This window comes from Limulus polyphemus, unplaced genomic scaffold, assembly GCF_000517525.1.
Source record: "Limulus polyphemus unplaced genomic scaffold, Limulus_polyphemus-2.1.2 Scaffold616, whole genome shotgun sequence".
NCBI classification, from domain to species: domain Eukaryota; kingdom Metazoa; phylum Arthropoda; class Merostomata; order Xiphosura; family Limulidae; genus Limulus; species Limulus polyphemus.
This window is the reverse complement of record NW_013666226.1, coordinates 322,249-340,807: the sequence shown is the minus strand read 5'-3', so window position 1 is coordinate 340,807 and position 18,559 is coordinate 322,249.

Genomic DNA, 18,559 nt, shown 5'->3' with positions numbered 1-18,559 from the left:
ACTAATGGTATAATTATTTCGGACTATTATTCTCGTCTTTATTGTGTGTATTATTATTTTCACAAGTAATAGCCAAGTGGTTAGAGTACTCATATTTGGATTCGGAGGTTCGAATCCTGATAATTCTATCAAAAGCTTTCAGGCTGTGACGCATAAACTTATTTTTGAAAAAATGTCAGATATAACACCTGATGACGGCCAGAGAATTCATTAGTCGAAACGTTGAAAAAATAATAATACACATAATAAAGACGAGAATAATGGTCCGAATAATTATACCATTAGTAATACTAACTCCTCGGCTCAATGATTCCGCAAAACTATACCGATCAAAAGCTCATGAAGATATTAATATCGTTTTAGGTTATTATGTGGGTCGTGAGCTCAAGTTGTCTTTATAGCTTAGACATCCTGAAAATTATGGCAATTCTGAGTATTCTCACACTGACAGATTCAACTGATGGCGTTCGTGACTTTGCCTGTGAGAAGTCGACTGGTGACAACACGATTACAAGTTTGGGATGCAGTTTTGTGTTATTTAAAAATTCTACAATACACAGAAAAAAAAAGAAATGTATACCCTTAAACTTGAATTGCTACAAAATATATTTGGAGTATAAAGAGATTGTTTTTGTAATTAAGCACAAAGCTACACAATGGGTTATCTGTGCTCTGCCCACCACGGGTATCGAAACCCGGATTCTAGCGTTGTAAATCCGCAGACATACTGCTATGCCACTGGGGGCGAGTATAAAGAGAGCTACAACGCACTGTAGCCTTTCGATGGGCAGGACTAGCATGCCAAAGGTTATTCATCATCGCTAGCTGTGGAAATACTATTGTTAGAAGACAGACTACTGATTATTTGTAAAAGTGACCACTCTAGATAAGAATTCTTCAAATAAGATGTTACTATGGTTACCTAACCAGAAGTAGATTCTCCATGAATTCTACTAAGGAAAAGAAGCAGGCTGGAGCTCTGATTAAATGTTCCAAGGATCATCAAGCTCCTGGAGACAATGTGTATAAAATTAGCGACAGCGATGACGAAGATCACAATTCATCTCGTTACCATTAAGATAAAAAATATAACCTTTATCAGGTAAGAGTCTCAATGCAGAAACTAATAGGTTATGTATTTAAGAATACACGTAAAATTTTCCAATTTAAAGAAGGGACAGACTGTACAAATGTGTGTCATACTGTTATTTTGCAAGTAGTTTCTTGTAACAAGTTTCGAAATACAGTGTTTTTCCTTTGTATAAATATTAGCAGGTTAAGTTTTTCGTAATCTAGTTACAAGTATGGTTAAGTGCTATGGTTACGTTAATATAGTACATGAATTGCACTAAGATTAATTTATATCTCGAAGTTTATAGCGACTTCAGTTGAAAATACTGAATAAACTAGTCGAGATAGTTTAAATAGCAACATTATCTATGTTTCACACGTTAGGTATCTTTAAGAATATCAATTGTGTTAGATGCAATATAATTCATTTTTTTTTACTAAACGTGAAATAATTGGAATTTCAGGAAATCGTAATGTTATATCTAAAAGAGTTAAAACTCTTTTAATAAATTATCAAATTTTAGTTTTCAATAAGTTCATGAATTATCTATCATTCTCAAACGCTCCAGTTGAAAGCCCGCTCTACAACAATAATTTTTAATAGCTACAATAAAATATTGCTAATTTGGAGACATTGTTGAAAAATAGATGATGTTTACGTATTTATACGCACATACAGATACACAAATGTTATATTACCAAAGATACTAGGACAGCACACTCCTAACTACCAGTGAAGTTGTTACAACTGAATTTGCATGTAAAACCCATAATGCACTACTCTGTAGGGTTTATAAAGGCCAATAACTTCTATAAACAGCAAGTTGAATTAATATGCCAGCCGAAAGGAGAACGCAGACATTTCAACTTACATTTGCACGGGAAATAACGTCCTGAAGCAATTGTAAACCACTGGACATGATAATTTGGAATACCGACCCATCCATCTAAAATCAATCACTAATTTGTCTATCTGAATTTTGAATTACGTTGTGAAAGTAAACCCCATATTTGGTACAAGAGTCATCACCCAGGGCTATAATAAGAGTACAGGACTGCCAGTCAATACATACACTATGTGCAAAGCGCTCATTGCTGCTGGATTTCATCGACTGGTTACTCTGGCGACGTCTTGAGCATTGAAATTGGAATGAAGAACAATAGGAAAACCATATTGTGAACTGAGGAATCATTTCTAGTTTTGGATAGACGAGTGGTGGGTATTAGCATGTTGTGGGTATGTTTTAGTAGATATAATTTGGAAGAAAGTCATGAATTCCATGCCATATTGTTACATTCTAGACAATATAGCACTTCCAGCATTTATGGAATTAGATGTGGAAGGACTCTGTTTATTTTCAGGTTGTTAATGCACGATGCTATACAGTAATTCGTATCCAGGAGCACATTTTCATTTGGACCTTTATTCTTCGAGTTGGCTGCACCCCTGGCTGAACAACGGTTCATAGGAAGGAATGAAAGTTATGAATCTACCGAATTAGCAGAACCAATTGGGTGAATAATAATGTGCTAGTCAGTAACGTCCGAGATCTGCACCTTAGTCGGGAAGAATCAGACGCAAGAAAGTTCTTACACGTTTTGTACTCAGAAGAGAATGGGCGAGATTCCACTTTCATTAAATCATTTGATGTTGATATAGAAGCTCTGGCCTGTTATTTCTAGGATCCGAGTCTACCACAAATCATTCTTGATCCAGGGATTCAAGGTTACACAAGGTTTGTCAGCATCCCTGTTCTGATTGCAAATATAGGAAATGCGGTGTGGCAATCACATCCAGGACTCCACCATGACAATGGGTGTGATTCTGTCAGCGCACTTGCAAGTCGTGGAACGCAAAGACATTGCGGTTTAGTCAATCAAAGGCTGATTTACGTTAGACTGTACAATAACTTGGAGCTAGTGTACTTCCACAGGAACCACTGCTAGAATCAATGAAACCTCTGTATACAGTATATGTAGCAAGGCAGAGGTGGTAACGATGTGGCAAATGTAGAAATGCAAAAATACACCAGTTGCATCCTACAAAGTATGCTCTGTAAAAATTATCTTGTGAGCAAATTTCCAAGCAACAGTATGGCGGAATGCTATACTGTCATACATCTTCCACTTATATCCTGTTGATAACAGTTGGTGTGTAAATGGTGATGACACGGAAATAGACTGGACTGACCTATCTCCTGCCCCTCAGGTGATGTTGCAGTCTCGTTATGTGGACGTTATGGCAACTACCGAAACTGGCTGTGTACATACGTCTCAAACGAGATTTCCTGCACCGACTCTTTTTGTTGCGCAGAGCAACAACAAATCTTCTGTTCAAGATAATGACGCTGATGTCGATAATAACAGTGGTGATTATGATGACGATAATTTTTGATGAAAACTTGCAAACATAGAGTAGGTAGCAAGACAGTGTCTGTGTGTTTGGTTCCTATTTTACTATCGACAATACCCACTCTACCAGTTGGTATTAATATGTGATCATATCAAACTTCAGTAATTTATAGCAAACTGTTGTGATGGTTATCACTTTTCTCAACATTACACAAAACTGTTCTGAGGGGTTATCACATGCAAGTATAGATAGCTACCATTTCCAGATAATTGGTCATATTTGATATGCGAGATTGTAAGTGGTATTAGTTTTTCATACTTGATCTATCGTATTCACATTTGTTTTAAGATAAAGCTGAGATATGCCAATGTCTTTTTTGATTTACAAGATGAAACTATTGATATAAATAAATAAAGTTTTCTTGTGGCAAACAACACATATATTAGCATTACATAAGGGTTTATGTTGAGTTGGAGTTTATGTTTTGGAGGTAACAAAAACATGTGCATGTATTTAAATAATTTACTTATAGCATTGAAGTTTGTTTTAAAATAAACCTGAGACAGGCCAAGGTATTTTGGAATTGATAAATGCAGATTTAGTTACACGATCCAAAGCTAGGATGGATGCTAGAAGGTTGATTCTTTAAAATGGTGGTTTTTTAAAGGCAGATTCTACTGAACATTTTCAACTTTTGTCAAACATTGTTGGATAAAGATTCTTTTTATAATTTTCGGATACATTTGCATATCTGAAGTAAACATAGTGAATATTTAAAAATAAAATAAAATTTTGCTTCAAATTTGTTAACCTTTGTTATATTGAAAGCAATATGCTTTATTTCAGGTATAAAATATACTGTGATAAACTACGGTCCCCAAACGAGACATGAGACATCCTTGCCACCTACTAGAGTTAAGTGAATCTGACTTTCATTTTTAGTGTCACTGACCTTGACGACTGTGTGCACCCACAGTAGTGAACGGGCGAGACTAACTCACCCACGTAAATAGGTGGGGCTTCATGCATATTACACGTAACCTTGTGGCGCAGTCAGGGTTCGGTTTAGAATACACATCCATATAGATTATAGACAAGAAACTACTGTGTAGACTGGGACCGACACTGCGTTTTATGCAGGCCAAGGTTCAGGGGCTTGTATGGCAACACAAATATAATAAATATTATTAATTTAAACGCTTAGCGACGAAATGTCAATTAAGAACTTACGTTTCCTCACAGACTAAAGCTAAACCGCCTATTCACCAACTATTCATCCAGTCATGTGTCTAACGATTCTATTTTCTGTCTCTATGTCTGTCTAATTAATTGTCTGTCTATGCAGCTATTTAATTGTTCGTCTGTATCTGATGACCTACGTATATATCTATCATTTATGTGTATGACTATAATTTGTATTACTTGTCTGTCTTCCAATAGTATTTAATAGTATTTCTATTTATCCACCAAACTATTCATGTTCATTAATTAGTCTTTATTTATCAATTATTCTAATTATATATTTATTCAAGTATCTGTATTAGTGCTTATTTGTCTGTTCTTGGATCTTAGTGTTCATCTAATAAATCACGTCTGTAACTAATTATTAGAATCTGATAATGAAATTATCTGGATGTTTATTTATCTGGATATTAAACCAATTATATACCTGTCTTTAATTATTTATTTGTCTGTACATTTTTCTCTGATTATTAATATAATGATATTTCTATCACATACTCTACTTACCCATTGTCTCTGCATTCGTTCTAACTGACTTTTCATCGATCTGTATGCTCATTCATTTTATCTCTTCCTATCTGTACGCTTATCGATCTATCAGTATATGTTGTTTTAATTATCTTCTGTCTTATTCCTCTAATTACCTTGCTGCATCAAATAACTTTTCTAACAGTCTGCCTAATTACTTTTTCATTTAAATATTCATTTGCCCTATTAGGATTTTATATCTTTTTATTCTTTACTTTACATATGGAACAAAAGTAGGTTTTAAAAAACGTTTAAATCATAACGATAGAATAAAAACAACAAATTTACATAGAACATTTTGTATAATGTTGGTCAAATCAGGAAAACAAATGCGCGTTACAATTACGGTGTGTATTCGTTATCTCCAGTTCCTCTGTACTGGACAACGATCACAAAGATTTTAATGTCTTCCTCCATGGGATTACTTATACCGTTAAACCGCTGACAAGCATTGCCAACAAATACTACTAACCTTTTTATTCGAGTTTACGTTATCTTATTACTTAGTTCAATCATTGTGAATTTACCACAAAATACTGATGACTTGCAGGACTGATGTTACATTTTACTATTTATTTTTACATAATATACACAAAACTTGCAAATAAGAGCACACGAGCTAAAATAAATACATTTTTAATTTCCAATAAACACCTAAATTGAGAATATTTGTTATTCAAATACTTAAGCCAAAATTATGTGCGTTTAAATTTATGAACTGACCGATCACGTGCGTTCTAAATACTAATGAAATGAAAGGCAACATTTAAGAAAAAAAAAAAAGAGGTGAAATTATTTAAAGGGTTCATTGTAAACAAAACCATTTATCGTGGGCAACTTAGTAGGTAACAACAAAACGTAACACCATTACAAAAATTAAATTAAAGGATATTAATATTTACATACTTAAATGCCCCCCGGTGGAACAGAGGTAAACTAACGGACTTATAATGCTAAGATATGAGTTTAGATTCCCCAAGGTAGACACAGCAGACAGCCTAATGTGGCTTCCTCTAAAGAAACAAACATAATTAAATAAATATGATTTGCGATTTCAGAGAACAAGAACGCTGGAGTGTTTAATACCAAAACTTGCGTGTTTAAATAAAGCAATATGAGAAGTTCCCAATAATTTATTATGATTGAAAGTTATTTTATCTTATAAAAAGGAAATATTAGGCTCAAAGCTTATGAAGTGTATATGTAAAATACTGTGTGTGAATATATTAAGTAGAGTTTGCATAAAAGTGAAGAATGTGGAGAAAAACCAAACAAACTTAATTATACGAGAGTGTGGCTTTCCGAATGTATTTCCGTAATGCTGGAGAGTTCCTATTAATTTGCCCACCTCTACGCCAAGTTTTTACTTATCTAGCATTTACATATACTTAAGGTCACGGTAGTGACTCCAGTAAAGTTAGAGAAAAGGCACTACTGTGACTTCAAATATAGAACCGAACTTTTAGCAAAATATAAAGTATTGTAACAGCTGTTCTAATCACTGTAATGTCCCTGTTCTTATGTTTCAGAATAGATCTAAATAGTTTAAAATAGCACATAACTTAATATCTTTTATATATTACGATAAATAACTAGTCAACATGTGGTAAAATTATTGTTGGTGTTCTTGTTGAGAAGGCAAAACATATAGTAAAGAAATGAATGCGAACTATCTGGCCACACTTGGTACAGGTTGATCTGAATCTTTGAATTGACTGTTTCAGCATTCTAGGATATATTAAAATTATTCACAAACTGATAAAGTATGTTTTATTAGCTTCAACATCCTTACGAGTTGTGGTTGGTAAGATTAGTAACAAATGTCATCGAAAGGATGACAGCACTGTCTATCCGACAATACTTATTAAATTAAATAAACGCATAAAAAATCAATGTAACTGACATAATTATAAATGAAAATTAATTGAATGCTTCTTCACCCTTCAGATTAGCTGACAAATAAGGCTATAATTTGCTGGTTACAAGTTTTATGTAAAAAAATAGCACATATACATTATAATTAAAATCAAGCTTTGTGTTATGAAAATTATAATTGGAAATAAAATGTAGTATCTCACCAAAACACTTTACATATAAAAAACAGACAAGTTAGAATAAACAGACCAACCATACTAAAACGTGATATCTACAAAAAAGACACGTTACATAATATGCCAATCTCTGTAGACATTTAATTTACAAAAAGAGACAAGTTACATAAAGACATACAAATGTGTAAAAGTGTAATGTTACAATGGCCAAGTTAAACAAGACACAATTGGATTAACATTGTCATCTCCTTTTTTTATTGTAACAGTAATACTAAATCGTCACATTCTGCGTTCAGTGGAAAAATAAAATTTGAAAGTAAGTAACCTAACCTCTGTCGCGCCTTCGAAAGGCACCTAAGGCCGATGATTAACTCCGGTTTCCTATTACACAAGCAGATGATACCCACTGGTACCTATTATACAGCTGTGTCTAAAACAATTGAGATAAAGTACCTTGTTCAAAGAAAAAAAAATGTTCCAGACAAACCTCAAACCAGCAACTTTTAGACTACGAATCCAAAGCACTAACCACTAGTTTGTTACCTGTCTGTACATTAATAAAATATCGAACAACAAAAACTACCTTAGTGACTTGTAACATTTTTCTAGCATGTTTGCGATTCGTATGAATGAGTGATAACCAATTCAAATCTTAAGATCTTGTGCATGGCGGGTTATGCAAGAACTTTTACAAATTAAAGTGACTCGCTTTACACTGACATTTATAAAAGAATTTAAATATTATCATTTCTGCAACTTCTCGATGTGACCAAGTAGCTATTATTACAACAAATATTGGTCAAAATGGATTTTAAAATATTTGTTTTTCAATACAGCGTGTTATGTTTTTCTTATATTCCATTCGAAATTAAAGAAGAACTAATAAATATATTGCCTCTTAGTAGGTGGAGTTCTACTCTGAATATATTCTATACATTCTATACCAGTGAACGTTCGGAATGTAACATTCAAAATTCAGATTTTATAGCCACTTAGTGGTAGACATGTTCTGCTCTAGCTTTAAACTACTTTTGTTACAACTTCACAAATGTGTACTAAAAACTTTTATACATTTCTTAGGATATATTTTACTGTCTTAAAACTTTAATTACATAAAATAGGGAACTTCACGTATAAATGTCATTGATAATTATTCGTAACAACTTAACATACCGCGATATTAAGAGGCATTTTGATGTATTGCTCTAAGGGTTCTGATATGTAAAAGTATTGATTTAGATAGGTTATTATTAGGCATAAATGGTAATTATATACATATACATCGATACTACATATTTATGTATATGTAGATAGACCGACACGTTGTAATAAGAAACCAGTTTCTTTGTGGAACCTGGTTACCAGGCTATCTTTGAAACTGATTATAACATGACCTGTTGAGAAATTCGAGCATCATGCGGACCTTGAATGCGCTAGAGCTGAACCCTATATTTTCGCAGTTTTAGGTTTAATATGACCTTGAAACCCATACAACTTGAAAATGGAATGCGTGGTGCGTTTGATGATGTCACGATGTAAGGGGGTTTACCTTCACCAGTAGACTAGTTCGTGTCTAGCAGACTGTGCAGACTGCAGCTCAGACCAGCCCTCTCCTGCAGAAGTATACTCATACGCTATTCTAAGCACAAGAATGAAAGAAAGTTGTGCATTTAGAATAAGATATGTAACACACAGACAAACAAATAAAACAGTCAAAAGAAGTTTGAAATATTGACCAGTAAATATAATGAGTACTAATTCTAAGGAGATGTAATTTAAGGAAACCAACTGAAGTTAACATAACAAACAAACTGCATAACCCTTTATACGCCCGAGCGAATTTAAACAATTTAACAATTCAAATACACACGGAGATAATTTGAATTGTAAGTATGTTGGCTATTTTTGCACTAGAGGTGCAGTTTCTTTAATATATACATACTAGGTAAGCTGCTTGTAAAATTTCTCATGGTGGACTAAATAATTCTCCTCAAAAACAGAAATGACTGAGACGGAACAAAGTACTGAAAACTCCGGCTCCTTAATCCCGATGATAGAAGTCCAGTGATTTTTTTTATTCAGTCAAGTGTCATTACTTATTTTATGTGTCATGTTTTTATTAATCAACTCAATCAACTAATAAGTTTACAATGCTATATACTTGGTATTCTATGTTAAAAGTTTTAGAAAGATGTAAAAAGTAATTATCAGGTTATTTAAAGTGACATCATCGCTGATGTAAACCATCATCAACCTCTCTAAAAGCATATATATAATACATTTATCCAAGTGATACACTTATAAGTAACTGGTGAATAATAAATTTTATTAATACTTGCAATATTAAGACATAATAATTCATAAAACAAATTAGGTAGAACCAGATATTATCAGAAACAATAAACTAAACATGTACTTTAAGCAGTTTTTACTACACGAAAACGCCTAGTTGTTTTGTACACTAACACTAAAATGTTACTCCTAACATTTGAGAAAATGTTAGGAGTAATTATCGAAGTTTGAAGTAAACTAACCAGTTCACTCGCAAGAATAGTACATTTTCTTCATCGCGTATCTAAAAATAAATTTGCGCATTACCCCCACCAAAATTTATTTGAGATTAAACAGCAGTCTCATGAAGCAGATTACTACTTTATTCCACATGCAGACATCATACATAGAGTACAATAGAATACAGCCTCTTCACTCCTTATATACCCCTAACCCTTAATTTACAACTTTTCTATTGTGTTGTCATTTCACTGTTGAACGCTTGCTGCAGACTTTGACCCTTCCTCAAACTATCTAAGCAGATTTGGCTACAGCTACTAACTTACCCGTCGTGACATGCAATTGCCTAAACATAGATAATGGGTGATGCTATAAGTTAAGGGTATTAATCTCAAATATCTATTGCAATATATTTAAGTCTGAACGATGCCTTTATAGATCAAGCACCTCTATTCTAATGTTATTTAATCATATATTTAGGTGGACAGAGAATTCAACCTGAATCAATGACACTATTTACTGTTCTTTTTTTTTTTTTTAACTGAATTTACTTGAACGCAAAATTCCAAGCAAAAGTTGGTCTTTTATGTACTATTGTCCATTACTCTAAGGTTTCGTACAGTTGGATTTTTTATGTTTTGTTACTGGATTTCAGAACTTCTACAGATTCATTAAATAAAATAAACGGTATATATATTGGAAGGTGCTAACTTATTAAGCGTTCAGTCCACCTGCATTTATAGAGTTAATATTTCGAACTAATAGTAGAAACGGAACCCAGAAAAATAAAAATGACAATTGGAAAACATGTTACGTTAAAAATGGCAAAGTTTCATCCCAGAAGGAGACAAATTTATGAATCTTATATAATAAAATTTTACTTATTGCCTTATTATTAGTGGCATTATTAGCGATGCCATTTCTCCCCACTTTTCGTGATTACTGATGCTATTTTCCAGAGATCTTCAAACAATTACACTTGTTGGCAACTTTATTAAGATCCCCTCCTCAGTTGATACAGAATTCAATCACCTTTTTCCATGTGAAATAGACTCCACACTGTCCTGGATAGGTTTTGTTGGTTTGTTTGCTTTAGAGCAAAGCCACATTGGCTATCTGCTCTGACCAATGAGGGGAAACGAACCCCGGATTTAACTGTTGTAAATCCGTAAACTTGTCGCTGTCCCATCGGGGGTACAAAGATCTTGTTGGACTTTAGTTTATTCGCTGACGAGTACGGCTGATGATATGTTCACAGATGTTGGCAGAGGGTAATTAGGTGTAAATGTGATGTACAGTCAAAGTTCATCTAAAATATGTCCGATCGTACTAAGATCCTGTGACTTTGTTAGCCATAGAATATGACTGAATTAAGTTTCATATTATTCAAGCGAATTTCGCATAATTATATGAACGTATTCTTTTCAAATAGTCCTTGTACGTTATAGTGAAAATGTGAGGTATGCACGATTGACAACAACGTTCAGGTACTTTATGGATGTTATTTTTCCTCCTAAAGGAATCGAAGGACCCAACACCTGCCACGAGAGCTTTCCCTACCTCATTATACCACCTCCAGCGGGGAACAATAGAAGCAGAATCAAGTTTCTTGCCTGTATTTTTCTATATTTTTACTATACCTTTATTATTATTCATTGCTCACAGTTCGCGCTCTAAGACTACTCGATCAATACTTTTAAGTTTGCATCTAAGACAAACGGTTTTCAGACAGGATATTTGTTGCCATACGACACTTTTCTAATGTCCTTTGTATAGTAGTTGGAGTCAGCTGAATCCTGACAATTACTATTCTCTCAATTCGAACACATTTGATGTATGCTGCACTTCATAACTTGTCTAATCCCTAGCGGTTACAGTATTCTCACCGTCATACGAACAACGTTTGATCATTACATTTGCTGAAATGCCACCCTCGGTAATGTCTCATTGAATGTCAAAAAAAAAAAAAAATTCGCTCTTACTCAGCAGTGTGTGACAGGTCACAATAAAGTGATCAGTCGAATTATAATAATTACGCCTTCATGAAAAGAATCACTACTCTTAATTTAAAATAACCTTTCGACAGTGAAGAAGAATTTGTGTATTTACGTAAAGGATATAATTTTTAAATACATTAATAATGTAAAGTTGTGCATAATGTCGGAAAGAAGGATAATTAAAAGTGATGATTTTGGAATCGCCTCTCGATTCTCCATCACCTTTTAATTTTACATTTGAAAGCATTTTCAAATAATTGTTTATTATAATTATAGAGTGTCATGAATATTGTTTTTTCTAATGTTGTGTACCAAGTAACCGAGACCTTTTTTATTTATTTACAAGCATCTGTAATTTTGTGAATGTTGTTTTAATTTCAATATTAAAATATATCTTCGCTTTATCCATAGAACTTATCGGATAATCCAACTTCAAGTTTGAATAACGTTCAAATTTTTAAAATGCATACTGTTATAAAAATGAATAGAGAAAGAACGTTCTACACATTTCTTTAAATTAATTTTTTTCTGATAAAAAAAAAACAAAGCGCAAATAAAATATAATGCAAACAGAATGTTAAAAATAAACGTAGACTTTATATGGCGAGATGTAAAGTAATGCTAGGAGGCAAAATACCGCTGCACAGTTGAAATGAAAAGTAAACATATTTTAGGCCAAACAAAATCGTAATTTGATGCTCATTTAGAGACCTAAAAATGTAGCTTGATCAAAGATTTTGTATCTCATAAACGTTTTAGGGTTTTTACAGTTACTTAAAAATACTTAATCAATTAAACTGATTATAATATAATTTCTGTTTATTGCAATAATACCTAAAATATTCTCATAAGTTCAATCTGCCATAAAACAGATCAAAAATAGTTCTTCAAAAATTTTAAATTTGACCAGCTTGAAGTATTATATTTAACAAAGATAAGCTTTAAGTATTGTGTTTAACAAAGGTAAGCTTTAAGTATTGTGTTTAACAAAGGTAAGCTTTAAGTATTATGTAGCGGTAATTTTATTAACAAGAAATTTTAAAAGTACACCTAAACCTAATGTAAATCTAAAAAATTAACATACTGCACTAAACAGATCTTACCTTTTTTGTACTTCCATTGGGCATCTTCACAAGAATTTCAATAGGCTTTGACTCTAGCGGTCGATAAGTTTGACGTTGAGGGTCAATCCTGGTATTCCCAGTCAATACCGGTCCCTTGGTAGATTTTGGAAACGATCTTCGAAAGGGCCCCGCCTTCCGTTTCTGGGCGCTCGTTCCCTCTTGTACTTTGTAAAGACGAGGAGAACGAAAAGGCTCCGACTTTAACATCATGTTTTCCCTTCGAAGGATCGCCTTGTTAAAAGTTGAATAGCTGCTATTATGTTGAATGTTGGTCCATAGCAAAAGATTCACAATATCGTAAGAGGGCCAAATTTCGAACCCATACTCTTGAACTATCTCTTACTCTCACCCTCCAGCAATATGCTACCTTTGTCTGCTGCCGCAGAAGTGTTGAAACGCCAGGTACAACCTTCGTTCTCAGAGCATATCCGCGGGTGTCGCGTGAAACCCACGTGTGCCTACACACAGCAACACGAGACCGAAAAGTGGTGGGGCGGTCATTAATTATAAAAAAGAAGTTCCTATTATTTTAATTTCAGGCGTAATTAACGTTCTCCTTTAATTATATGAGTGTACCAGTTGAAATCAAATACTAAAGCTTTCAATGAGTGTACCAGTTGAAATCAAATACTAAAGCTTTCAATGAGTGTACCAGTTGAAATCAAATACTAAAGCTTTCAATGAGTGTACCAGTTGAAATCAAATACTAAAGCTTTCAAAAATACAACTTTTCTTTAACTATTCATTCCATGTTATAGTGAATGTCGTTTCTGTTGAGTTTAAATTATGACAGTCACATGACAAAACATCAACGGCACATTAATAGTGATATCAGAATGATAAGCATCACCTGCTTATATTTGATTATCACTTAACATTATTAAGAAATTCAAGGCCATAAAGAAGTTGGTTTAAATATAAGCTTGTGGGGAAAATTTTATATACACTCATAGACAACTTAATAATTATAAACAGTTACAAAACATGATGGATCAAGAGAAAAAGAACAATTTTTAAGCGTACGACCAATCATGAAAACGAGTGAATAAAACTGATAAGAAGCATGTCGTAAAGCAGGGTTTTAATGTGTCTTGTTGTGACTCACCCCGATATCTTTTACGCCCCACAGTTTGGGAACCGCTGTCACAGAGAGTATTAACAATTTTATTCCTTTTGAAATGTGTACGAACGAGAGCAATCGTAATGCTATCATATTTGAACAGGAACGAGAATAGTTTGTTAAGGATTCTTCATAAATTAATTTAGTTCTATAGCTCAAAGAAATTGATTGAAGTTTTGGCACATGAATTTGCATTCAAGTAAACACTCACACCAGTAGACACTGGCAATAGAAACTACATAAATTAAAAGATATTTGTAAAAGTAGTTTCATCTATTTAAAAAAGTAAAAAGAAGTGAATTTCCCAATTTCAGTTTTATTTTTACAAAGAACTAGAATATTTATTAGTTAAAACGTAGACAGCTAAAATACTTTGTTTTTCAACAAATTGGTCGAAGCTATATAACAACGTAGCAGTCTGGGTATAGGACGAATGTTGTAGTGTTCAGACGAATGGTTGAAACTATGAAACAATGTAGCAGTCTGGGTATAGGACGAATGTTGTAGTGTTCAGACGATTGGTTGAAACTATAAAACAATGTGGCAGTCTGGGTATAGGACGAATGTTGTAGTGTTTAGACGATTGGTTGAAGCTATAAAACAATGTGGCAGTCTGGGTATAGGACGAATGTTGTAGTGCTCAGACGATTGGTTGAAGCTATAAAACAATGTGGCAGTCTGGGTATAGGACGAATGTTGTAGTGTTCAGACGATTGGTTGAAACTATAAAACAATGTGGCAATCTAGGTATAGGACGGATGTTGTAGTGTTTAAGCGATTGGTTGAAGCTATAGAACAATGTGGTTGTTTGAGTGTAGGAAGAATGTTTTAGTGTTCTGGACGGATTGGGTGATGTTATATAACAGCCTTAGTTTAGGGCGAATGTTTTTGTTTGTTTTCATATGGGTGTGCATCTAAGTTACTTAATGGGCCTATATAACTATTTCGTTTATGACCCGGTGTCTAAATATATATTTGCTGAAAGTATAGTCTTTCCAAGTACGTTTTCAAAGTTATAGGCACAAAAATATAATACGTTAGGGTAGTGAATACATTAATGTCAGAAAAAAGTGTTAGAATTATTATTGTGCACTTGAATACTAAGATCGTTTAAACATATGTTTAAAACAATATAAAATGTAAAACATGAAAACAGTAAATACAGCTCATATAACTTCAATGAATTTATGTAATCTGTATAACCGTATATGAATACGTGTGTGTACGACACTTTATAAAACAGTAACAGGCTACAATAAATGAACTGATATCGCATTTGCGAGCATTAAACTAACAATTCATTCACTAATTATCCACATGAATAATTACTTTTCTCGATTCGACAAACTAGAATTTACTGAGAAAATAGATCCCAAAATTTTTACTCACAGAATCTTTAGTTCAAGACACTTTTGTTTAATATATGCCAGTTGTAAGGATAAAATAGAAATTAATGCTATACAGCACACCGTGCGTCAATAGTTAACGAGTTTTCAAAGAATGCAAACCTGTCTCTAATATTAAACTATGTAATTATACATTAAACAAAGAAGAGCGTGTGTTTGCAAGTCCTTAAATAAGCTACATGATACTTGGAAGTTTCATATGCCAGAAGTTAAGCCATTCTTTGAAAACTGTCAAAGTGAAAGTGCCATTTTTATAATCTAACAAATACTGTTTCTCTATCAAAAAGCCTTAGAAATAGCCACATTTGCAGGAATGCTATGTAATTGTACGGTTTTTCAGTAGCTCAACAGATGGCGGGACTTGCAGATGTTATCTCAAATACATGTTTGTTTGTTTGTTGTTAAGCTCAAAGTTACGCAATGGGCTAACTGTATTCTGCTCAATGCGGGTATGTTAGCCCGATATTTAGCGTTATAAGCCCTCAGGCGTACCACTAATAGACTCAACTACATTATATTCTACTTTTGTTTGGGGGACGTCACTGTAAACACATGTTAAAGTTTTTTTTTTCGTTTTTTCTGTAAAGAAGAAAGACCAGTTGCAAATATCGTCTCCCACAAGAAAAACAGGCATTTCCACTTACGTTTCCTTCTAAACCTAATTCAACTATTTCATATACTATTTCAAAACCTAAAGTGTAGTCAAACAACTCTTGACAAAGTATCTGACTCTTTTGACAATGATCTCCCGGTGGGACAGCGGTAGGTTTACAGACTTACAACGCTTAAAGCCGGGGTTCGATTCCCCGCGGTGGACAGAGCAGATAGTCCAATGTGTCTTTGCTCTAAAACAAATAAACTTCTGATAATGAAGAAGTTGTCACTCAAACAAATAATCTCAAACTACTGTCAAAACTCAAAGTGTAGCCACTCAAACAATTCCGACGAAATATCTTACTCTTCTGACGACAAAGAGGTTGTCACTGATGTGACTTTTATTTTTTGCTAAAAACAACTCCCGGAAAACTTCATCTAATTTGAAAATTCTCTTATAAAATCTCTCCAAAGACTCTAATCGCTCCAACCTTGTTCTATATTATAAACCTATTCTCACGAAACTGGTAAATTTCTTCTCAACTTTTTCTCGATCATCACGAAATGGAGCATAGCAGTTTAATATATGAACCACAGTTTGTACTAGTTTAATATATGAACCACAGTTCGTACCAGTTTAATATACGAACCACAGTTTGTACCCGTATTTCAAGGAAGAAGTCTAACCCTCTCATGGAGGTCACCAAACATTGACCTAAACAGCGACACAGAAGTCGTTCAAAGCCAAAGGATAAACCTTATAATTATAGACTTGTTTCACAAGCTGTCTAGGTAAACGTTTAGAAAAAGAATATTGTTACTAACAGATCCGTCACGGTTTTAGACATTAATAACAGATTATCCAAAATTGAAAATGTTTATCAAAAATCTATGCAAATTAACGATAATTTAATAAGACTAACAGAAACTATAACTGGAAGTTTCAATAATCCAATATATTGTCCCTGTATCTTTGATGTCCAGAAAACTCTTGATGACCTGCGGTTCCAACTGAAACTTCTGCTGTATATTATCCGTTTGATTTCCAGCTTCATTGACGATAGGAAACTTACTTAATGTGAGGGCACATATTCAGAATCTGTAAACCGCAGTGTCATAAACTTGTTCACTATTAGACTTTTTTATCACACGTGTAAGTGATGTAATGGAAATATATGTGAGAGTTAGAGTTTCCTCTATGTATACATAGGTAAATATTACACCTAAACTTATCATATAACTTGATGTAAAATGTCCGCAGTGAGTCGGTTCAGTGGTAAGTTTCCTGAATTACAGTACTAAAATCCGGGGTTCATTTCTCCGCATTGGACTGAGCGGGGAATTGTGTAGCTTTGCATTAAAAAAGAACCATCAACAACCACTTAATGTAAAAATACTTTAAATATATTAAATGTTGTTAGGCATAAAATGAGATTTACAAATATTTTAGTTCTATTTATTAAGATATGAGCAAGCCATCGACACTTAACAATATATTTAATGGTCTAGTACTTATTTATAAACTCCTGCCAAAAATGCTTTCCACACTATTCAGTCAGACAAGAGTATCTCATGGGTTGGTAGTGGGTGCTGCTAACTGCCTTCCTTTATGTCTATCAATTTAATACTAAGGCCCCTCCCTCGGTCTGAGAAATTATAACGCTAAATATGAAGTTTCGATACGCGTGATGGGCGAAGCATATATATTCCAGTATATAGTTTTTTGGTTAACAACAAAGAAACAATATTACGGCCGGCGTAGATAGCCCTTGCCATTTTTGGAGCAGTAAGCCTAGTTTTCTCCTGTCAATATTTTTAGAAATATACACAGCACTGAGTTCAGCAAGAAATAAGTGTATATATAATTACAAGGTTGGGTTTGTTTTGAATTTCGCGTAAAGCTACACGAAGGCTATCTATGCTAGCTGTCCCTAATGTAGCAGTGATAGAATAGAGGAAAAGCAGCTAGTCAACACCACCCACCGCCAACTCTTGGGATACTCTTTACCAACGAAATAGTGGGATTAACCGTCACATTATAACAGCCCTACTGCTGAAAAGACGAGCATGTTCGGCGGTGGAGATTCGTACCCGCGACCCACAGATTGCCAGTCGAGCGCCCTAACCATCAGGCTATAAGGTTGGGAAAATCATATTGGGGCTTTATTGCAATGCTCAATAATAAACAACCGTTTTTGTCAAAATATGGAATAAAACAGACTAGTAACTAAAAGGTAAAACCCATTAACCTTCAGTCGACTAGGAAGTAATATTCACTAAGGGAGAATCCATAAAGTACGCAAGCACAATTTGGCTTTTTTAAATCTCCCTAGTGCGCAGTTGTACCTTTTGCTCAGACCTCCACCCTTTTGTACATACTCTTATCGATTACCCCTTATTAGGTTAGATTAGATAATGAAATACAATAATAATAAATTTCTTAACAACGTGTGCTTACGAGCATACAACTGTCTGCTGGCGCGTCGCGTTGGTTGTATTTATAGTCGAGTGGAGGCTTTCTAGAAATTTCAGTTTTACGTAACAATACAAATTTAAGTGTTT